At 45.6% G+C, this 5,499-nt stretch overlaps 1 pseudogene; it reads left to right on the top strand.

Annotated features, from left to right (window-relative positions):
• Window positions 1-2,816: 2,816 nt before the first annotated feature.
• On the top strand, window positions 2,817-3,950 carry LOC138378859 (alpha-1,6-mannosyl-glycoprotein 2-beta-N-acetylglucosaminyltransferase-like; annotated as a pseudogene).
• The last annotated feature ends 1,549 nt before the right edge of the window (window positions 3,951-5,499 follow it).

Below are 5,499 nucleotides of genomic sequence, written 5' to 3'. Positions count from 1 at the left end.
TAAGTCTCTGGGTGACCAAGTCTGTGATACCTTAGAATAGTTTTATCAAAATATTGAGTGTTGCAGAGTTGACTGGTTGTTCCTAAATGTGCCGGAGAACTTGAGGAAGGAAAATGATGAGCTTGGGCCCTTAACGTCTTGGCTCAAGGTCCGAAAGGAGGACCTGAAACTTCTATTACTGGCCTGAAACAAACTGCTGCCTCCTGTAGCCACTAGGCCAAGGTTTGGGAAAATAAAAACCAAAGTCTACTCCTGTGAGTGGCTCAATTACAACACAGATTAAATCCACAACCTCACAGGGTCTCTTCTGTTAATGTTGGGGCACTAACTGGGGGGAACAGGATACTGAAAATTGGAATGGGAAAATATGGGTGCAGCCAATGAATCTGGGCTACTTGAACCCTGTCTTAATAAGGGCTGCTATAATAAAATACCATAGACTAGGTGGCTTATAAACAAGAGAAATGTATTTCCTACATTTCTGGGGGCTGGAAGTCCAAGATCAGGGTTCCTGCCTGGTCGGGTTCTGGTGAGGGCCCTCTCCCAGGTTGTAGAATGTTAACTTCTTGTGTCCTCACATGATGGAAAGAGGGCAGAAGAGCTCTCTGGGGTCCCTTTTAGAAGGGCACTAATCCCATGCATGAGGGCTCCACCCTTATCACCTAGTCACCTCTCGAAGGCCCCACCTCCTAATGCCACCACATTGGGATTAGGGTTCCAACATATGAATTTTAGGACAACACATTCAGTCCATCGGAAACCCCTACATTCTGCGAGATGTCTTTGCCAACAGAAGCAGCCCTCCCACTCCTGCTTGAGAAGGTTATTTCCCCTTTGTCTGGAGAACCTGTGCGGATCTCACCTGAGATAGTAGCTTTGCAGGGCACTGCTGATCCTCCTCTGGAGCTAACGCCACCACCCCTCGTTGCTCTTAACCTGCACTTAGACTCAAGTTCCCACAGGCCAAAAGAAGTGAGTTAAAAACTGAGAACCATGAGGTGTGACATTCATTAAAAGAACTGCATGATATTTCCAATATACAGTATATACAGGGGCCTGGAGCAAATGTGTGAGGATGGCTCTTAAGGCTGGAGTATGAAGGTGGAAGCAATATAATGTTGGATCTGGTGTCAAATATTTGTGTACAAGTTTTTTAAGACATATGCTTCTATTTCCCTTGGATATATAGCTAGAAGAAGTGCCTGTAATTGCCAGGTCATTTGGTAACTTTTTTTTTTTTTTTTGAGACTGAGTCTTGCTCTGTTGACCGGGCTAGAGTGCAGTGGTGTCAGCCTAGCTCACAGCAGCCTCAAACTCCTGGGCTGAAGCAATCCTTCTGCCTCAGCCTCCCAAGAAGCTGGGACTACAGGCATGCGCCACCATGCCCGGCTAATTTTTCTGTATAGATTTTTAGCTCTCCATATAATTTCTTTCTATTTTTAGTGGAGACGGGGTCTCGCTCTTGCTCAGGCTGGTCTCAAACTCCTGACCTCGAGTGATCCTCCCGCCTTGGCCTCCCAGAGTGCTAGGATTACAGGTGTTAGCCACCGCGCCCGGCCTAGTAACCTTTTAAAAAAAAATTTTTTTTTTTTTTTTTTTGAGGCAAGGTCTCACTCTGTTGCCCAGGCTGTAGTTTAGTGGTATCAGCCTAGCTCACAGCAACCTCAAACTCCTGGGCTCACACGATCCTCCTGCCTCAGCTCCCAAGTAGCTGGGACTACAGACGTGCCCCACTATGCTGGCATGCTGAGCTAATTTTTCTTTCTTTCTTTTTTAGTTTTTGCTTGCTTGCTTGCTTGCTTTCTTTCTTTCTTTCTTTCTTTTCTTTTTTTCTTCTTCTTTTTTTTTTGTAGAGACAAGATCTCACTATGTTGCTCAGGCTCATCTTGAACTACTGGCCTCAAGCAATCCTCCTACCTTGGCCTTCCAAAGTGCTGAAACTATAGGCACGAGCCACCACACCCAGCCTGTTTAATTTTTTGATGAAATACCAGACTGTTTTACAAAGATGCTGCACCAATTTCTCCACGTTTGACACCACTTGTTAAACACTTTTTAATAGCTGTCGCAATCATGAGAAGTGCTATCTACTTGTGGCTTTGATTTCCATTTCCCTAATGCCTGATGTTGAGGATCTATCCACGTGTTTAAGGTTGTAGAAATGAGGTCCTGCGTTCCTTGCTGGGTGTCAGCCAGGGGCCACTGTCAGCTCCTAGCACCTCCCACATACCTCCTCAGTGGACTCCTACATCTTTAAAGCAGTAAAGCCCGGTCCAATCCCTCTTGTTCTTTGACTATCTTACTTCCTCTTCTGCTCTCTGATAGAGAAATCTGTTTGCCTTTAAAGGACTCAACTTAGTGTGTGAGACCCATGCACAGGGACATCTCAGGGAAAACTGAGATAGGGAGATTATGCCATCTGCAAAAGCCCATCTCTGCCTGTCGCGGCCGTTGTGGGCAGGGGCTGCGTGGCTGGGGCTTGGCGGTCAGTCGGGGCGCGGACGCGGGAGAGTGCAGAGGAGGCAGGGCTGCCCTTGGCGCGGGGAACCAAGCTGGGCTGTAGTGGGGCTCTGGCGCGGCTTCTTTCCTCCTGTGGTGCTGAATAGAGAGGACCCAGGCCACGCCATGCCGCGCCTCCTAGCCTGAGTTGCAGCTGCCAGGCGAGGGGGTGCAGAGCCCCGGCGGCCCCGGGCAGCTGAGAGCCTTCGGGCAGGCATCCCCGGGACCTGGGATGAGTCAGCAATGACAGCGGCCGGCCGGGGCCAGCTCTGATTGCTATAGGCCAAAGCGTCAGCCCTGTGGTTTGCTGTCTCATTATGCAGACATTCTCTCCTTTCAGCATTCAGCCCGGCCGGCCCGTACCCCAAGGAGTTTCAGAGCAATAGGCACAAAGATTGCTCCAGAGACCCAGAGAAGAATGCAGCTTTGAAGATGGGGTGCCTTAATGCCAAGAATCCCGACTCCTTTGGCCATTAGAGAGGCCAAGTTTTCCCAGTCAAACAACAGTGGTGGTGAAAGCTGCGTTTTGTATGGGTCAAAATACTTCCCGTGGTCAGGTGCAGTGGCTCAAGCCTGTAATCCTAGCACTTTGGGAGTCACACGCAGTCTGATCACTTGAACTCAGAAGTTCGAGACCAGCCTGAGCAAGAGTGAGACCCCATCTCTACTAAAAATACAAAAAGTAGCTGGGCATGGTGGCACACCCCCACAGTCCCAGCTACTCGGGAGGCTGAGGCAGGAGGATCACTTGAGCCCAGGAGTTTGAGGTTGCAGTGAGCTATGATCACACCACTGAACTCTAGCCAGGGCGACAGAGTGAGACTGACTCCAAAAAAAAAAAAAAAAAAAAAAAATCTTTCAGGAGTAGGCTGGAGTTAGACCTTTGCTAGAGGACAATCGTCACTACTTAAGCCCAGACTTTTACCATGTCTTCAAAAAGATGTGGATATCAGAGTGGAGACAGTGCCCTGAGTGTGATGTGCTCTCTCTAGGGACTTATACTGCCATTCTCAGTTCCTACAGCATTGCTGACAAGGTAAATATAAAAACTTGGAAATCCACAGAGCACAATATGGGTCTAGCCTTGACCCAGGGTGCCTATCTGAAACTGATTAAATGCACAAACTTTTTCTGTGTTGATGGTGATTATAACTGGGACTGGACTCTTCAATATTTGTATAATACCTTGGCTTCCAAAATTCTGGAAAATGCTAGTTCCTCAAGTTTCCAGGATTATTCATGCTGGAGACTCTAGTATGCACCATCAGAAAACCTGTAGGCCATCCACCCAGAGTGCCCAAATGGAGTCACTCCTAATAACAAACAGTACCTCCTTCCAGAAACTCTATGGGCGAGAAGTTTACTATGGCTGCCATTTCCCCACCCAGGACGAATGGAGAATGAGAGATGTTAGGGACCATGAACTCTGTAAAAGCTATAGAGGACTGTAGTGAAGAATTATAATTACAAAAGCATAAATGACAGTCTTATATTTTTGATATTTGTCCAATAGGATATAACAGTCGAATAAAAGGGCCCAGGAACTGGTTTTGGCATTAATATAAAAAAAAAGGCCGGGCGCGGTGGCTCACGCCTGTAATCCTAGCACTCTGGGAGGCCGAGGTGGGCGGATCGTTTGAGCTCAGGAGTTCGAGACCAGCCTGAGCAAGAGCGAGACCCCATCTCTACTAAAAATAGAAAGAAATTATATGGACAGCTAAAAATATATATAGAAAAAATTAGCCGGGCATGGTGGCGCATGCCTGTAGTCCCAGCTACTCGGGAGGCTGAGACAGGAGGATCCCTTGAGCTCAGGAGTTTGAGGTTGCTGTGAGCTAGGCTGACGCCACGGCACTCACTCTAGCCTGGGCAACAGAGTGAGACTCTGTCTCAAAAAAAAAAAAAAAATTTAAAAACTTGTAAAGGTGTCCAAATATAATCATCCTTTCCATTTATACCTGATTAAGATTTAAAACTGAAGTTTTTAGTTTGAGGGGTTTTAAAGCTCAACCTGTGTTATGTTAAAGGTAATCATTATTGTTAACTGACAAGAGAGTGGAGGGGAAATCTTCTTAAATTGCATCTATTAATCGTTTTACCTGAAACTTTGTACACTTTTCCACTTTCAAGACTTATTTTAAGTGCTGCACAATTTATTTAAAATTGTCATCATGACAAAAATGTATTACAATGAAAATGTTAGAATTTTAATGGAACAAGCCATTTCACTCTTGACACAGTTATTTGGAAGGGATTGCTTCACTGGTTTTACAATTCAAAAGTTGTTTGTTAAACATCCTGTCAGAAGAGAGTAATTTTCAGTTTACAGACTCCTGGATTATTGTATTAAGATTTGCCTGTGCTTTGGAACCTTCATAGAACACTTTCTTTTGAAATATGTTTGATTGAGGCCGGTCGCGGTGGCTCATGCCTGTAATCCTAGCACTCTGGGAGGCTGAGGCGGGTGGATTGTTTGAGGTTAGGAGTTCGAGACCAGCCTGAGCAAGAGTGAGACCCCGTCTCTACTAAAAATAGAAAGAAATTATATGGACAGCTAAAAATATATATAGAAAAATTAGCCGGGCATGGTGGCACATGCCTGTAGTCCCAGCTACTTGGGAGGCTGAGGCAGGAGGATCGCTTGAGCCCAGGAGTTTGAGGTTGCTGTGAGCTAGGCTGACGCCATGGCACTCTAGCCCGGGCAACAGAGTGAGACACTGTCTAAAAAAAAAAAAAAAAAAAAGAAAAGAAATATATTTGATTGATAAGAAAGTTTAAACATTGTTTTCACCTCAATGTGGGAACACAGTTGTTTTGTTTTTCTTTTAGTGTTACCAAAATAAAATACTTATTTTTTCATTTAAAAAAACCCTTCACAGCAATACTCATATTAGTGTTTGCTTGAATAACCAGAAGACTGGATTCTTAAAGGGGCATGATTAGAATCCTGCCTACACACAAGCCAAAAGTGGACAGCTACAGTAGTACAGTGCCAACTGG

The sequence above is a fragment of the Eulemur rufifrons genome, chromosome 30, assembly GCF_041146395.1.
Source record: "Eulemur rufifrons isolate Redbay chromosome 30, OSU_ERuf_1, whole genome shotgun sequence".
NCBI classification, from domain to species: domain Eukaryota; kingdom Metazoa; phylum Chordata; class Mammalia; order Primates; family Lemuridae; genus Eulemur; species Eulemur rufifrons.
Note: the sequence above shows the minus strand (reverse complement) of the source record. Positions and strands in the feature narration are given on the sequence as shown.